Source organism: Misgurnus anguillicaudatus, chromosome 23 (genome assembly GCF_027580225.2).
Source record: "Misgurnus anguillicaudatus chromosome 23, ASM2758022v2, whole genome shotgun sequence".
NCBI classification, from domain to species: Eukaryota; Metazoa; Chordata; class Actinopteri; order Cypriniformes; family Cobitidae; genus Misgurnus; species Misgurnus anguillicaudatus.
The window spans coordinates 31053935-31073124 of record NC_073359.2 but is presented as its reverse complement, the minus strand read 5'-3'; the positions used below and the strand labels follow the sequence as shown (position 1 = coordinate 31073124).

Here is a 19190-nt window from a genome sequence, read left to right as displayed (position 1 = left end):
CAGCTAAGTAAAAGTACACTAAGAAGAACCGGAGTACGAAAGATGAAGGGTAAAAGAAGTTTGCAAAAAAAAACACCTGATTTGACTTCTCCTCCAGCAAATTAAACATAGCATGGCTTGGCAAACTATATTTTTTGAAAAAGTATGTTCTGGCAAAATTTAATACTTTCCTCCGATTAATGTTGCTTCTAAAAGGAAAACTTCTACAAATGCATATGCAATAAGGTCGCAAAAATAACACCTTTTCAGAGCTAAATATCTACTGCGTGTCTTTAGTAAGTTCAGTCGTTATGTAACGCCAAAATGATGGTTTGCACAAGCTGTTAGTAATCTGGCCCTTGAAGGGGTCATATGAAGACATTTTTTTAATTTGTAAAATAAGTCTTTGGCGTTCCCAGAGTCCGTATGTGAAGTTTTATCTCAAAACACTCTACAGATAATTAATTATAGCATGTCAAAATTGCCATTTTGTAGGCCTGAGCAAAAATGTGCCATTTTTGGGTGTGTCTTTTAAAATGCAAATGAGCTGATAAAATGCAAACTGATCGCAATGATGGTGGTTTGTTGTAATAAACATGCTTCATCAGTCAGTGATTTTTACTTTAATGTTTAAAATTAATTAATTAATGAATATTACTAATTATTTGTCTTTAAAACACAACTTTGGTTTAGTTTCGATGAAGGGGTACCTGCCTTACTGTTAGGGCTGTGGGGGTACTTAGGGCTAAAAAGGTTGGGAACCACTGCGCTAGATGACTCCCTACTCAACAGTATAGATTGAATACTAAGGAGTCTCCCTGTAGTCAAGAATTTTATCAACTTAAACTCATCTTTGAGCATCATAATAGAGTATATAAAAGACCTTTACCTGTTACAGTACTTTTCTTACACTTTAAAACACTAACTCTACACCCTTGCCTCATTTAGTAGACACAGATTTATGAATATGCTAATTAGTCACTGCCTCTACTCTATTGCACAGCAAGGACCATAGATATTAATATGCAAATTAGTCCCCACCTCCACTTTTTTGCACCACCTCAGACCATACATACAGCACCCTCTACAATTATTGGCACCCCTGGTTGAGACGTACATTTATTCAGTGTAAAAACTCCCACATTCAAAAATATTTATTTTGATGGCAAGATAAACTTCTTTTAAACTTCTTAATGATTCCTCTGACTGTAGTTATGGGCAAGTTTAGGTGAGTGGCTTTTTTTAGCCATTGCCTGACTTTTGAACATTGACACGCATAAATTGCGTGTTCTCCTTTCTTTCCAATGTTAAGAGATAAGAGGAATAATAAGAGAAATAGGCATCTGTGTCATGTCATATTTATACCCCAAGGAAACAGGAAGTCTTGAATTATTAGTTAAAAGTTTCTAAATGCTCTGATCAACTTTAAAAACTATAGTAACTATAGTATAGTCACATTTATGTCCATTTCGATTATTTTATTAATGACAGAATTGAGTTTCATACAAATATCATCATCTTAGGAGAGAAACACAATTTAACTTCTAGATCTTTTTTAACAGGACATAAAGAGTTATATAATATTTGATTATATGAGATCACAGACCTGAATTAAATTTTGCATCTGAAGTAATTCACTACCTGAAGTACAGAGCGAAACAAACATGTTTGTTCAACAGTTACAGATGTCTGTATCATTCAGTTGTACACGGTAAAAAAATATATTTTTTTTGTTTTTTTTTGTAAAATACTGTTTAACATATTGGAGAGTTTGGTTCCAAAATGAGAAAAAAATTTTCAAAACATGTTTATTATCATGTTTTTATTGTGCTACTTTGTTTGTATTTTTTTTGTTATAAAGGCTTAAATCAAAACAAACCAACTGCAGTTTGATTGATATTAATTGGAATGCACAATAAAAAAAACACATTTTTTTTATTAGTTATCTGGTTTTGGAACCAAACTCTTCATTTGTTGTTTCAACTTAAAAATAAAATAAAAATAAAAGTGAGTCAAATAATATTTTTATAAGTTAAATAAACTAAAATGTTAATGCAACACAAACATTTTCTTAGTTGATCGTCTTATTTGTAGTTCCTCAAAAAAACATTCAGTCTAAGGCATTTTAACAATTTATTTCACAAATTTTAATCTAACCTTAATTTACCTTAATAAACAGAAAAGTTCTTCATTATGAAACCATTCAGCCAAATGGTTCTTCTATGACATCACAAAGCACCTTTATTTTAAAGGGACAGTAAGTAGGGTTTTAAGTGTTTTATTAATCAAAATGAATGTCTTTAAGTGTTTTATTAGTCATAAATATGTCCTTGTTGGTGTCAAATGACCTCTGCCAGTGATCTGACTTTTCTTTGTAAGCTTAGAATTTCTTCTCTTTACTTAGCTTGCACAGGTAAGTCCAAGGAGGCTTCCATGTCGCTCCGCCATATTGATGAACTATAATATCAGAGAGGGACAAAAAGCACTAGCCTACCAACGCGTTTTCACAACGTGTTTTCATTCAGAACATGTAAACCAGCCGAAACAGACAAGGAGATCAGTGATTACATAACGGCTGGGTTGCAACACACATTTGGAGAAGCTAGGCGGTAGAGAGCACTATTCGTTTGAATGCAAAATACAACTACTTCACTAGATGGAGTAAATCCTACTTATTGTCCCTTTTAGGAGTGCAGTGTACATTGTAGTTTATTATGTGACTCTTCCTATTAAAGAAAATGCATTCACGAAAAAAACCATTACATGTTAGATATGTTTGAGTTTTTTATAGTAGGCACTTCTGGTCTCTTAACTATCATGCATGTCCGTAAAGTCCACGAGCCCATTGTTATTCTTTTGTTATTAAATGTTTCAGGAAGGATGCTTGTATGTGCCCTCTTTGTGGTTCCTGTGTCTTTACATTGTGCCCTATTTTTAAGGTCTTGAGAAACTAAGGGTGACCGACGTTCAATATTGAAATTTGGTTGAAATAATGTCAGTTGATTGTTCAACGTTCGTACAACATTGAAACAACGATAAATGGTTGCAAAGGGTTAATAAAATGAATTTTTTATGAATTTTTTTTGTCATTTGTGAATCATTCAGTAAAAAGCTGTAAAAACTAATTTTTTTAAACTGATGAAAATACTAGTATTTAAAAATTTAACAAAAGTAATTGTTAACGTATGAATATGTATAATGTAAATGTTATTTTAGTTTTCTTTTTCATACATTTGCAAACGTTTCTAAAATTCTGTTATCACTTTGTCATGGGGCACGTACTGTAGATTTATGAGGAAAAAATGTAAACAATTGCAGTATCTCCCAACAGCATAACAAAATTGAAATATTAATGTGTGTTTTAAACAAAGATCAGAGTTAATCTGTAGATCATTGTGAACAACAGATGTGTTCAATCAACTTTAATTATATTGACTTTTATTATATTTATAATACACTCATCTTTTTATTAATTTTATGTATTTGAATGATTGAAATGTTTTTATGTAATGGCAAATCAAAAAGAAATGGTTCATCAGCACATACATGTAGATTGTTTAACCATTTTACTGTCACCGTTCCTCCTAAGGAACACCTGATTTTACTTCAATATTTTGGATGTAAATGTTTATCGAATCGTGACAAACTATATATCTTTGGAAAGGTCTAAGCCTCTAGAATACAGATATTTTCAGTGTTTTATAAAATAAATTATGTAGGGAGAGTAATTGATTCATTTATGATAAGAGTGCACCTAAAACATTGATAATCCTACTATGTCACTGTTACGCCTACGAGACTCCTACTGTTGCTTCAGTTTTTTGCATATGAATTCATATATAATCATGGCAATCTATATATCATTTGAAAGCTCTAAGAGTGTAGTTTTCATATATCATCACCATTTTGGGAATAAAACTATGCTATGAGAGTCAGTTTGTAAATGGTCATATTTATAAGACTAAACCCCTCCTCTAAACCTAAAAAATCATGACAAAATATATATCACTAGAAAGCTCTCAGAATGTAGTTTTCATATTTCAAGGTCATCTGATGATAGAAATAATGTAGTGACAGTTTTTTTTGTTACATGCCTCCCCCCCATAGGAATGCATATTAATTATTATATATTCATAAAACGATATCCTATTATAAATCTTCAAAAATGTTGACAAACTATATATTGTTGGAAAGCTCTACGAATGTAGTTTTCATATATGAAAACATTTTAGCAGTAATAATAATGCAGTGAGAGTAATTGAATAAATTGTGACAAGAGTATGCAGCAAACCGTTGACACCTAGTGGCCTTTGTTGGATTGTAGGTCTGCTTTACGGCAGACCTACAATCCAATCAGAGCCAGCTTTGCTGCAGTAAGCTAAATTATTTACAACAGTGGTAATGGACAATTCCGCTTTCAACCTGTAGGGGGAGCAAAGAGCAAAAACTCTTTACTGTTGCTTTAAACTCAATTATATGAGAGTGATGTTATTAGTAATGTGATGCTGAAGTGTTTGTAATAATGATGATGTTACACTGGAGGAAGATCACTGCTGCTGACTGGCAACAACGGCTGATTCTCTATCTGAATCACTGAATCTTCTCCCTTCCCCGCTGAATTTCCTCCTATTTTCCTCACTGAATCCCCTTTTTTGGAAGCTGTAAGAAACAGACATAAGAGATCAAATGAAAAGTGGTTTAGAGAGGAAGCAGCAGTGATCTTTAAATTAAGGATTAATTTAAGTCAATGATGATTGTTTTGGAGCATCTTGTTGGATTATAATGCTATAATGTTTGTTCAATCAAAAGATTTTAATATCTCCCTAAAGGGACTTTTACTGGGGTGCCGCCTTCAGTTAAAAAACAACAACATCACACACAACTATAGTATGTGAGAATAAAACTTTATTAAAATGCTAATGTTATCAGTTATAATTGTATTTTGACAGCAACACAAACTACAATTATATTAATATGCATTTATAATAAACCCAAGCAACAATGGTTTAAAAAACAGAAAAATAATGAGAAACAATACATAAAACGACATAAAAAGATGCACTGTATAAAGGAATGGCGTATCGTATGCATGCAAAATTGGTTGAGCTAATGGACTTCAGCTTTATCTAATGTGACAAAGTTAATTGTATGTATTGTATGTGAGTGAACTATTCCTTTGAAGGACAGAAAAGACTTTACTTTAGTCAGTGCTCTTAATTGTTAAAAACTTGATTTAACAACAGTTTACTTCACTCTAAAAAACAAACGGTGCTATATAGCACCAAAACTGTTGCTTTGGATCGTAACAATAGAAGAACCATTTTTAGTGCCATATAGCACTGGTGAAGCACCTGTGTAGCACCATATAGGGGCCATATAGCACCACTATAGCACCACATTTGGTTCTACAAAGCACATATGGTTCTACACATGTGCTTCACTGGTGCTTCACCGGTGCTATATGGCACTAAAAACGGTTCTTCTATGATTACGAGCAAAGAACCACTTTTGGTGCTATATAGCACCGTTTGTTTTTAGAGTGTTGCTTATCAAATTTAAGTGAAAATTAAAATACAAACATTCTCATGAAATGCGTATAAATAGCACACATTGTAAAAAGTTGTGCAAGGCGTGAGAGCGGGGTCAATTATGTGAGGGTTGGCAGGCCTGGTTTGTATGTATGATGTTGTGATTCATATTTATAAAGAATTACATTTTTTATTTTCCAAACGTATAGGGAGTGGCGGTACTGGATTAAGTAGTAAATGGTTTAATGATGTTTCACAATAACTACAGCAACAAAAAGGGTCAAGAGGTCAAACATCATCTTATAGTCATATAGCCAATAACATAGAAGCTAAAATTACATGTACCAAAAAAACCCACATGAAATAATCTACAATTTATCTTTAGAGTGTGAAGTAATATCATACTGAACTCATCATAGACTTTTATACTGTGACTGGAGTACAGATGATCATAAAATCATTATTACACTGAAAGATTTAATTTACTCACATTTGACAGACACTCTGAATCTCTTGTATGAAGTTTTTCCATCTTTGATGATCTTCAGTGTATAAACTCCATCATATTCCTCACTGATGTTTTTGATGTTGAGATCTCCAGTCTTACGATTCAGCCTCACTTTATTTCTGAACAGACCTTTATCATTATAAGATGTAATCAAGTTTTGGTTTGCAGGATTGAGTACAGCTATGAGAGTTTCTCCAAATCTCCACTCTATCAGATCACCTTTCTTAATGATATTAACTTCAGTCTCCAGATCAACAGATTCTCCCTCATACACTTGCAATGTTTTTATTTCATCTGTAACAGCAGCAGACAGAAACAGAGAAATTAAATCAATTCAAATCATTTACTGATTATAAACATCAGCTCATATTCTCATAAATTAATTTCTATTTATTAACTCAATCTTTCAGATTCTCTATCAGTATATAAATCTTCTAATGGCTAAATTTAGGAAAGTATGGGTGTAGTTGTCAATTATAAAACAGACAAAATATCTGAAATTAAAAATGCACAGAGTTCAGATCTGTTGTCACAGTTTCTGTTCAAACTGCTTTAAATTTGAATGATAAAAGCATTATCTGCAGTTTAAATCAGGTGTAAACAGAATAAGTCAAAGTTAAACACAGTATGATAATTTCCACTGTAAGTTAATAGTCATAATAAAACACTTTTACATACAGTATAGGCCTTTATCACAGTGCAAGTGTCGTCACTTATGATGAAAAAAGTAGCGATAACTGACTTCCAGTCTCGTCTGTAGCAATGGTGAGCACAGCGAGAGATTGTTGTTGTGTTCATAAATGTTCTAATAATTTCCAGATATCAGTTTCTATTTTTTACCAACTGATGAAGAAGCGAAGAAAGGATTCATGCTATTCGGCAGGATGAAGGCAAAAGTTTAGCCGTTTCAAAAGGTAGATAACCGACTTCTGGTTTGTTGGAGCAATGAAGGTGCAAAGGTTTTTCAATATCACTGTGAGATCTCCCCTAAATCTCCAATGTTTACACAATTGTGAAAAATCATTAACAAACAAAAGTATCCAAATTTAAGAAGAGATATAAATTCTTCTATGAAAACTACATCTTTAATTATAAAAATAAGTAAGTTTAATTTTAACGTTTGTTTATTCTCTCGACATGGCTAACATGCTAATGTTACCTAAAGTTAACTTAGCTGGCTAAACCATTAGTCTTTGATGAAATCCTTAACGTAATGTTATAAAACTTACAAAGACGCAAAGCGATACAACTTTCAAAACACTTTTTCCATGTAAACCTGTTCAGGATGAACTGTAGTGAGATCCAGTTAGAGGACACATGCATTTGTTTTTATTTATAGTTGCTACAGTTGTATAGCGTGTTAGACTGCTGTTGCAACAATCTATGTTAATGTTTTGTTTGTATTCTAATTTTAAACAGTACATAATGTATATAATGTATATAATGTTTTATTTATTTAGATTTAATTTAAAGGGAAATTCTCCATTCTTTGGAACCTTCATCTTTATTGAAAGTGCCTGAAATGTAACATTTGAAAATGTAACTATTTGACTGAGAAAAGACAGAACGTGACTTTAGGGTGCATTTGTATAAAAGACAACAACTAGACTGTCCACAAACGTGTCCACCACACAATATATTTACTCCACGGACGTGCATCAGCTCAGCACCAGTGTTAATTTTGACAGCCATTTTTGATTTAGTCTTAGTCTTCATCTTCAGACGAAAATGCATTCTAGTCTTAGTTACATTTTTGTCATTTTTGTCTTTCATAGTTTTAGTCTAGTTTTAGTCGACGAAAAGTAATTGCATTTTTGTCAACTTTTAGTCAGTACTTTTAGTCAAACTGCAATTACAAACATTACTTTTGGTAGCCATGTAGTCTTTACAGTCATAATTTTTCTCTATTTAGATAGAGAAATAAAACTCTGAGAAATTTGAAACAAGGTAACAGGCTGTTTAAAATGTTTACTCTTAGCAGCAGCACTTGTGCAATTTTACATATCCCTTTTCCTTGGTTAGTTAGCCTATATGCTGTGATGTCTGCTAATTTATAAAGTAGGATCATACATTAAGGATAGATAAAATAATCAAGTAAAAAACTATTATTTAGCTGTTGTGGAAAACAACATTTATTTAGAACTTCAAATAAAAGTGCAACGAATGAACACACGTTCAAATGCAGTCAGTGCTGATGAACATATTCCTGAGTCTGACATCTGAGTCAAGAGGACAGTACTTTAAACTATTGTTCTGTTCATTTAAGTATAGTTTTCAAACATAATGTTATACAACCATTAAGGCTGTACACATTGAACACAATAACATTTGAAATCTTAAACAAAAGTTACAGGCTCAGAGAGCCTTTATTATCGGAAAATAAATAAACCTTCCTTTGGAAAAAAAATTGGATTCAGATTTGGACCCTACTACATGGATCAAAAATGTGCAAAGTTATTGGCAGTGGTATTAATTATTTAGCAAGAAATTACATGAACACAACACTTGCTTTAAGAATTTACATGAACACAACACTTGCTTTAAAGTCTTCTGCAGTGCTACAAATGAAAAAAAAAGTTTAAAGTGCACAAGTACCAACAAGATAACGTGGCCTAATAACATCAGCACGAAGTAGTGGTAACAAAATTCAGGCTACTGAGGTCAATTCATTTTTAGAAATGCGCTTCTTTCCAGGATCAACCTGACGCGATTCCGACGGCCCTGACTCAGGTCACCTGTGATACTGAAAACTCTTTCAGCAAATGCCTGAGATGCAGGCACAGCAAGAAGATCTTGGGCCAGGGGTTTTAGGAGCTGGTAGATAGAGCAATGTGCAGCCCAAAAGTCAAAGGCAGTCCCTTCGTTTATGGGCTGTGAAAGCTGCTCCTTGTATTTTTGAATTTCCTGCCTGACAGTGAGCTTTGTGTGGCTAGAAGATGGCCGGTTTGCACTTACTTTGGTACTTAGAAATCTAAATCTGGATCGCTTTGTCTGTGGCTCATTTTCATCACATCTCTTGTCTTCTGCCTCCTTTTCAGCAGCTTCCTCCTGTATTGCAGGGTACACCATTTGAGCAATGTAATTTTCTGCTATACTCAGTAACTATTTAATGTGTTCATCATCATTTTCAATGAGTGCATCAGCTGAGACCGTTGGATCGAAGAAGCATGCAGCAATAGCGAGGGGTGAGAACTTTGAATCGCTGGGATTAAGGAAGCAACTGAAGCGTTGGTCGAGGTTGGCCTTCATCTTCTTTGCCAGAGAAGTAAAGTCCTTGTGATTAGTACCATTGGCCTGGGAAAACTCAGATAAGTGAGCACTCAGGTCCAGGAGGGCAGGCACCACCAGACATAAGGACATTGTGTCACTCTGGAGCATCTGGGTGTGCTCAGCAAAGGGAAGGAGCAGTTCTACCAGAAAGACTCGAAGATAGGTTAAGAATTGATATGAGTTTATTTAACAGTAGTTAGCAACCAAGGCTGGAATATAACAGTATAGTTCTTTGGCGTAGGCCCCGACCATAGTTCAAATCCGAGGGTCACGGATTCTTGCGGTTCCTGTCTGAAGATGAAGACAGGCCAGAATCTAATCCCCCTCGAGTATGGACGGAACCGACCTGGTGATGGTGGTAGGGAGGGTGGGTTGTAAATGCTGGCATCAGTATCTGCGAACGCAAAGACAAGTGAGTACGAGGCTTATATACAATCAGAATCAGGAGTGATTGATTGCGCCTTGTGAAATGAATGACGTAACATTCAAGTTTCCTGGTAGAACTTACGCTACGCTACGCTAAGCTAACATTTCTACCAGAAAGACTCGAAGATAGGTTAAGAATTGATATGAGTTTATTTAACAGTAGTTAGCAACCAAGGCTGGAATATAACACAGTATAGTTCTTTGGCGTAGGCCCCGACCATAGTTCAAATCCGGGGGTCACGGATTCTTGCGGTTCCTGTCTGAAGATGAAGACAGGCCAGAATCTAATCCCCAAAAATTGATCACGATGATCGGTACCCACCAGTGTTTCTTAGAGGTTCCTGAAACAGAGATAAGACAAATTGTTATCTACTGACCTTGACGGATGCCGTAAGAGGCCATGGGATTGCTGCTTAGGCCGTAGAAGGCAGCAATATGCCAGAGAGAGATAGGCTGGAGAGATAGGCTGAGAGATAGCCCGCGTAGGCTTTAGAAGGCAACAATATGCCTAGTGGGAAGAGCCGCGTAGGCTTTAGAAGGCAACAATATGCCAGACAGAGATAGGCCGCATAGGCCATAGAAAGCAACGATATGCCTAGTGAGAAAAGGCCGCGTAGGCCTTTGGAAGGCAACGATATGCCAGAGAAATTGCCGCGTAGGCCATAGAAGGCAACGATATGCCAGATAGAGATAGGCCGCGTAGGCCATAGAAGGCAACGATATGCCAGATAGAGATAGGCCGCGTAGGCCATAGAAGGCAACGATATGCCAGATAGAGATAGGCCGCGTAGGCCATAAAAGGCAACGATATGCCGAGGGGGAAAGGCCGCATAGGCCATAGAAGGCAACAATATGCCGTGTCGAGAGAGGCTGTGTAGGCCATGAAGGGCAAAGATATGCCAGGGTTAGATAGGCCGCGTAGGCCGTAGAAGGCAACGATATGCCTAGTAGGAAAAGCCAACATTTTAGCTTGCAATAAGATTCACCACCACCAGTATTGACAAAAGATACATACCATTAACATGTCTGTAAATGTTGACCGTGACGTCAGTAGTAGAGGATATCCGTAGAAGGCTGGCACGTTAGGCTTGAGAGCATAGAGGCCGCGCAGGCCGGAAATTAAACCCTTGTTAGGCTTGATAGCAGAGAGGCCGCGTAGGCCGCAGAAGGCAACGTTATGCCAGAGTGAGAAATGATATAAATGGTGCAAAGGCCATGATATAGCATGGTTGAATACGCCACCACCACCAGTAATTGTTTAAGACATACCTTGATTATTGCTTGCCATTATTGAATTGAATGTCATATTGAATTCCTGCACACGTTGAAATTAGGAGCGCAGCTTCTGATGAAGAGAGACAATTGATGTATGCATGCTTTTATATTGTCATTATAAAAGTAGGGAGAAGATTAGATGGTTACAAACAAATCTGATTGATGCTAAAGATAGCACGGTGTCACTGTCGTGTCTTGTTTCCCCAGTCTTGTACTCTTTATTGAAGTTCTGTAATGTCATCCATGTCTGTAGTTCTTGTATTTCATTGGTCCTTGTTCTAGATTGTTTCCCAGGTGTGACTTGTTATCTTGTTTACCCACATGAATATATACAGTCCTTGTGTTTCAGTTGTCCTTTGTCAAGTATAGTTTGCTGTCATCACTTTTTAGTCCTGTATTCTACTCTTCATTCTGGTTCTGCTTTGTGCACTTTTGGGTTTTAAGAAATAAACCATTGCATTTGGATCCGTTGCCTTGTCTTGCCTGCTTCGCCATGACACACAGATGATTATAAAATTCTCCATTTACAATGTAAATTAAGACCCCCCAAAAACTGAGGAGCGGTATCAGTAGGTTTGTGCAGTTGATAGATGGACGTACTCCGAAAGTAATAGCCTTCTAGATGAAAGTTTACAGCTTAAACTTTAACTAACCATAATAGCATGATTAAACGTGACAGGTTTGTGCTAACAGTCTTGCATGATATGCACTTAAGAAGTTCTGAATTATTTGTTAAATGAAGATCCTCCGCCACACTGTCATTCCAGAAACGATCGATGTCCGCACCACACATGACCGCGGACATGAAACGTGACAACCTGCGTGCACGCCGCAAGTGCGCACGGCCCAATACTAACGAAAGCTTATTTCTTGTACATGTAGCAATAATGCATGTTCAAATCCTTACAGCGTTTGCAATTAGAGTTCCTGGAAGTAGATAAAGAGCCCTGATGGTATTGCAGGCACTGAAAATAAAGCACTTATAGAACTGCATGCCCATAGTCTGTGTAAAAACATGTATATAGTTTTAAAATAGCTTGCCTCATGTATGAATCCGTGCTGTTATAATGGTTTAAATCCTAGCAGCCGGTGTAATGTGGTTATATGGAAAGTTGATGCATGTTTCGCTATTTTCTTGAGGATGCAGAGTAAGTGGATTGTACGCATCTAATTCCAGACAAAGTTTCTTGTAAAGTTATCATTTAGAATCATAACTGCATGATTTTTGGCTTTCCCAGACGAAAGATTTCCATCATGATTTCTATGATCGTGGCTCTTCGTCGGTGGTACAATGTCGTACGGTGGGAGAAGTTCAAAGACTGACGTTTTCCTGGTCTTGCGTCCAAGATAGCCTACAAGTTTTCTGACAGTGTCAGAAATTCACCATGATCACCGTACAAAGCGTTTGCTGCTACAAACTTGGAATGCAAAAATCCTGTGGTGTATTCCAGGCTTTAAACAGAACATAGAATTCAATTAGAAACAAGTTATTTCAGATGCATTCCAATTCTTCAGTCATGTTGGAATTCATTAAAACAGCATATGACGATTATTATTGAATAGTTGGAACACATAAGATAATCGAACACCACTATATTCGACATAACACCACTCGGAGAAATATTTAGACATTATTTCCATTGTGTTCCATGTTAAAACAAGAAGGAAATGTGTTTGTATTCTGTGGTTATATCTGGTGCAGCACCATTTCGGGTGAAACATACGTTGCCCACGTTCAACAGCACTTAAAATTTGAATTACGTGCTGTGATTTAAAAGCTAGCAGTCACATTACATCTTCAAACCAGTGTCCAGACATCCGCTGTAGCCTACCCATGCGCATGCTCTAGGTGCCTGCGTTGCAAACAAGCACAATGCGCTTAAATGGTTTAAACTGACGCAACCTGTCATGTTCTTAAAGAGGCAAGGCGCGCGTTTTTCGACTTTATAAGTGAGGTCTACTGCATAACAAACAAACTCAACATGAGGGTGTACAGGCTCAACTTTTGTTGAGACATCCGCAGAACGCACACCGACCAAAACAACGGCAAGTCCTCAGGAATAATGCAGCCTTCACATGCTATCGTAATTATGGTAAATACCAAAATCCCACTTGGAAAATGCACATGAACACCCCTCATGTGTTATTTTCCACTGGGCAACTCATTAAATATTTTGATGCCCGAGTAGCTGAGATGAGATTACCTTTAACCTTTCCAAAATGCCGGAGAGCAGCAGAACGTAATGGTAATGGTATTATTTACCGTTTCAGTTTCAATAAATCATCTTCTTGCTGTAGCAGATGAACTAAGCAATCTAAAATTGTTTTACCAATATAACGGTCCGGATGTCCATCTTTCATTTTCCTAATGACAACAAAAGCAATGGTAAATACCAGTTCACAAATGAAAATGCACTTGAACGCAGCCAACTGGTAAATTCTAGTTCACAAATGGAAAAGCACTTGAACACAACACGCTGGTAAATACCAGTTCACAAATAGAAAAAATTCATCTTTCCCATAGCACGTGAAGGCAGCATAACACAATACACCTTTAATTGTATTAAATACACCACACAACCTCAGCTCCGTCTCCATGCCGTGCTGTAAGACATGGTCATTGCCATCTCTCGGTTGTAAAAGCATGTAATGTGCAATATCAGCCAATCAAGTATAATGAATAAGAGAGCTTACCTTAGGAGAAGATAATCCAGATAAATAGATGGCATGTTCAACGCGACCGAGCTCGGATTTTACCGAGATCTGGAATAAAGTCTCATTTGAGAAGTACAATTATAAGTTGATGCGTTTTCGTACTTTATGCATGTACATAAATAACTGCATATCTTAAAGCGCAAAGCTTTAGATAGAAACATTTATGCTGAACCCCGTGCTCAATAAAATTGACAATATGCATTACTGTTGCCATTCGACCACACACACTTACGATTTGCTCAGCAGCAAAAATGTGGGCTTGAAAACTTTAAGCTGTATGACCAGGATTTATTCTCCAATGATATAGGCTATTAATGGTGTGTCCTACCGTAAGATTTAAAGTTCGTAAAATAGCGTATTCCCGTATCCTTACAGTCTGTAATTAGGTCGGGTGGGTGAAGATCTAACGTAAATGTTTGCCGTTGAGCTGTACAGTTTGCATGAATAACTGTTAGGCATTAAGCAACTTGCCTTATAGTACCGTAGCAGGTATATGACGTTGCAAGAACCTGTTACATGAATAAATGGTACCTTATATTATCTATTTTTTAGAGAAGAAAGGGACAGTTCAGATGAAGCTCGTATACTTTGCGCATTCCTTATTCCAATGAACACACGAGCATTAGACCGCGTCATTCTCCTCTTTGCAGCATATCATGCATCCATTCACGCCGTATTTAATGTGCGATCGAAAATTAAACAAATTTCCGCGAGCAATAGCGGTTCATCCAAGTCGATTCAATGTCTTTGCTTAACAAAACATTCGCGTACGGCTTAAAACCAATAATAAGCGGAGCATTTCGTATTGTAGATGGAAGACAAAGATCCTGTAATGAGGAAGATATCAAGCTTCGGCATTCTTCCAAACCCGTGCAGGTGCAGCGCTTCGCCAATCAATGATGATTACTGACATCTGCTGCGGGCGTTCAGAGTGTGCGACAGTCAATATTATGGTTACACTTTACAGATAATCCAAATGTTCTTGCACTGTTCATAAAAAGAAACGGCCTGTGTTACTGCAGGGTTACACACTTAAGGAAGCTTGCAGACTTCCCTTTTTAAGTCTTTAACCTTCTGTGAGAGCTCCTCGCGATGGTGCAGGTGAAACGAAACGAGATGAGAAAATCCCAGGAAAACAGTTCGAATGCCCGATAAAATCACTCATCATTTGAATCGGCGTGTTTACAGGTAACAACGCTTTAGTGTACATATGCACTGAACATCGAGCGTGTAAATGCTGGCATCAGTATCTGCGAACGCAAAGACAAGTGAGTACGAGGCTTATATACAATCAGAATCAGGAGTGATTGATTGCGCCTTGTGAAATGAATGACGTAACATTCAAGTTTCCTGGTAGAACTTACGCTACGCTACGCTAAGCTAACATATCTCTGAGTGTAGTTATCCTTTGCCACTCACTTGGCAGCAGACAATCCCAGCCCATCCTATCAGCTACTTGAGTCAGTGGGTCCTTCAAATCAATAAGACGTGTTATCATCAGGTACAGTAGGTGCTGGACCATCTTGTAGGGCAGTCTTTGATCAGAGTAAGACCAGACAATTTCAGCAGTTGCTCTGTTGCCACGGATGACTTGCGGAAAAGCCTAACAAGTAGTCGAACTCTGTCTAGGAGGCGTTTGACACTTGCTTCTTTTTGGATTATGTTCACCACTAGTTGCAATGTATGTACGACACAGGGCATCCTCTCTAGGGCTCCAAACCTAGGTAAAAAGAAAAAAACAGAGAAAAGAACAGACACTTTATAAATCATCTATAGGAAACTTATTTGCCATGAGCAGCATAATGTCATATATTAAAGCACTGCATACTGACAGACACAACAGGCTGGTACTGTGGTACAGTACTAAAATTTTATCAGCATCCAATACAAACTAAAAGAACTTACCTTTGCTCTTCGCCATTCTCAGAGTCTTCTTCACTGTCATCCTGGGATTCTTCTTCCTCGGTGCTACTGTTGTCACCCTGTTCACTATTTTTGAATGCTGCAACCATGTTGCTTCCATTATCAGTTATTACAGTAAGAATCTTGTTTTTTGGTATTCCCCACTCCTGTGTGCACCTGTCAACACAAGTTTTTATACAGTCTGCTGTGTGGGGATGGGACAGCTGAACCAGATTCAGTAGTATATGCTTCGCTTTTTCCTCCTGAGGACAAAAGTAGCATGCACTTATGGCTAGAAATGATGCTGTAAGGCCTCTTTTCGTCCATATGTCCAGCCCTAAGCTTATTTTGCGAGCTGTGGCAAGTTGTTCTCTGAATTTTAGTTTTTCATCATTGTAAAGTTGGTCAACTAAGTTGTTTATTTTTGCTTTTTTAGGCACTGCTAACTTCTTATCTATGCTCTCTATCATAAGGATAAAATCATCATCCTCGACTGTACGAGCAGGTAGACCGGAGCGTCCAATCCACTGGGCAATCATCTTTTCTTTAGAGATTTGTTCTGGCGAATCTGCTTTATATTTTGACACTGATAAGAATGCCTCTGTTATAGTTGATTGTTTTGCACCCTGTTGCTGTTTTTGTGTAGTCTTCTTTTGGACCTGGTTAAAGAGAAAAAATATTAGATTTGCAATTACTCCCTAAAAACATATTCTAGAAGCTACAAAAGAACTGAAATTAAACATAGGCTAATATTAATTATAGATTTCGAAATGTCCATTACTTTCACACAGTCACATATGATAAAAAATCACTCTAAGATAGATAACACTAAGTTAACATTAGTTCAAATGTAACTTATCACGTTAATTCAATTTCTATGTATTTGTATAGCCTAGCTCTTTTCATAAAACATGTTTTCAACACAGCTTTACAGAAGATGCATGACATGTATTATTAAAGCGTACCCCTGGTCAGAACCTGACTCCACCCACTGGCAATATTTGAAAAATGCAAGAAAAGTGGGCAGATCCAAACTGAGAGAGGGGACGAACTAAGCTTGTACCCAGAGATGGGCATAAATACATGGAAATGTATTTCAAATACAAATACAAAATACTGTGTCGAAAAATTTATTTAAATACAAATACAAAATACTGTGAGGAAAAATGTATTTAAATACAAATACAGTATTTTGTATTTTAAAAATACACAAAATACATGTGAAATTGGTGATTCAGTGCAGGTATCCCTATTAGGCTGAAATCTATCTGGGTCTATTTCTGAATGCCAATAAGCATTTATATATGTGTGCAACTGCTTAGAAACTTTCATTAATGTATGGGTTAATGTCAAGTTGTCATAACAAAGACATCTCAAACAATGTCATGTTTGCAATAAAAATGACAAAATTGAACAAATGACACTTAATGACAGTTGTCATAAACATCCATAAAATCTCCTTCATATTCATGACTTGTGTCATGTCATGATTATGAATGTGTCATGTCAGTCTTATGAACACCCCTTCAAGTAAAGTGATGTTTTATAAAAACATCATAAAAACTTTTTCATGTGTCGTCGACACACATCCTAAACAGTTTATGTGTGAAGAAATCCAAGTATTTACTTCTCACGAGACGAGTGTGTGACAAATTTTCGGCAAACTACTATCTCTCATCGCTGCTTTTTGATGGTTTTGAGAACAATTACTCACGAGTCGCCCTCTGTCATTTCCCAGAATTATACAACGGAGAGCACGTCAAGCATATAAGCCTTGGGGAACCTGCAGGTTCACGCCTTAGAGTAGAGCCATGCGAATTGAAAAAGTGTAAACAAGGCTTCAACTGCACAAAGCTAAAAAGAAATCAGCAACTGTGTTCTGATTCCACCACTTGCCGTGTCACGTGTGAAAGGGCCTTTAAAGGAAAACACCACAGTTTTTCCAATATTTTACTATGTTCTTACCTCAACTTAGATGAATGAATACATGCCTATCTTTTTTCAATATGTGCACTTCATCTTTGCACAGTGTGTCATGAATGTGTTAGCATTTAGCCTAGTCCCATTATTCCTTAGGATCTAAACAGGGAAGAATTTAGAAGTCACCAAACACTTCCATGTTTTCCCCATTCAAAGCCTGTTACATGAGTAGTTAAATGAGTAAGTATTGTGGCACAAAATAAAATGTGATTTTTAAGTGAATAAAAAATGAGAACTATATTGTATGGCGGAAGGGCACTTAGTTTGCAGCACTTCGACCTCTGGCGCAGTAACTTCATCACTCCTGTGAAAATGTTACTGTGCGCTGAGGTCGAAATGCTGCAAACTACCTCCATGCATTGAAAATAGATAGTTATGTATTAATTTGTCTAAGTTGAGGTAAGAACATAGTGAAAAATTAAAAAATTGTGGTTTTCCTTTAAGTCACTCTGTCTCAGTCGTGCAAAGTGCAACTGCCTGCCAACGTGCAAGTGTGAATTTGAATTTCCTTTCGCGACAGTTATAATAACACAAATCACATCACACCCAATAATTCAATCGCCTTTGCTTTTTTTCCCACTCCAACATTTCAATTATTGCCCACTAAAAGCTGCACAGATATATTTGCTTACCTGAACTCTGGTGTCTGGTCTGAACTAGTTGATGCATGAAAACAGCACCCTGACTGGTTGACTGGCTCAAAGTATTTTGAGTATTTTAAAAATACAAAAATACTCATCTGAAATGTATTTAAATACAAATTACATTTCATTTTTTTCAAAGGCTTTAAAATACAAAATACAAAATACTATTTTGTATTTCAAATACGTATTTTAAATACATGCATTTGAAATACTGCCCATCCCTGCTTGTACCAAGTGTGTGGTGAGATCGTAACACAAGGGCGTGGTGAGCTTGAAACTGCTTACATCACAAGGCATTTTTTGGACCAAATATTCAATAGGAAAATTCAACTGCAGTAGCCACCGTTCAACCTGAAGAGGGCAGCACTCAGACGTTTTACACCATATATTGTAGTATTGAAACACTTTATATCCAAATGTCAAAAAACTTACTAAAATCAATGAACAACACTAAAAAAGCATCATTCTTACAGATCATTAACTAAAAAAAGTTGGTTCAGGGTTTAGTTACTCTTTAAATTGAGACATGCATCTTCTGTGAAGCAGATTTAAAAAGCGCTATACAAATAACGTTACATCTCAATTTAATTGTATTAATGTTAACTAACAACACAAGTTAGCTAACTTAGTTATGAAAGCTAAAACGTATTTTGCAAGAAAAATATCGCTTCCTCCTCGCTAAGCCCAACATTGCTACCCAATTAACCTATGTTTACACATTCAGTAACACTGAACTGATGTTACGAAAAGTTTTTATATAAGATTTTACAGTTAACGTTAGTTTACTTACCATGACGGTGACGGAGGATGCATAAACAGCAGGGTGATGTGCTTTCAGATGCCTTTTTAAGTTTGTTGTATTCTTTCTGCATAATTTATAGCCACAAGGTTTTTCTTCGTTTTCTTCTGTGACTGTGACATTGCACGATGTCTTCCCTTCAGATGAATTGTAGATGAAATGCT

The 19190-nt window shown here is 36.6% G+C and overlaps 2 long non-coding RNA genes across 3 annotated transcripts in view; both read right to left on the bottom strand.

Annotated features, from left to right (window-relative positions):
* The window catches only part of LOC141359253 (uncharacterized), a 452145-nt gene that overhangs the window by 19874 nt on the left and 413081 nt on the right, over positions 1-19190 (bottom strand). The gene's annotated exons all lie outside the window — the stretch shown is intronic.
* LOC129424443 (uncharacterized) lies at positions 9843-15088 on the bottom strand. The gene is made up of 2 exons (XR_012365945.1): positions 14773-15088; positions 9843-14688 (listed from the first exon to the last, which is right to left on the bottom strand). It is a non-coding gene; the product is annotated as an uncharacterized lncRNA (long non-coding RNA).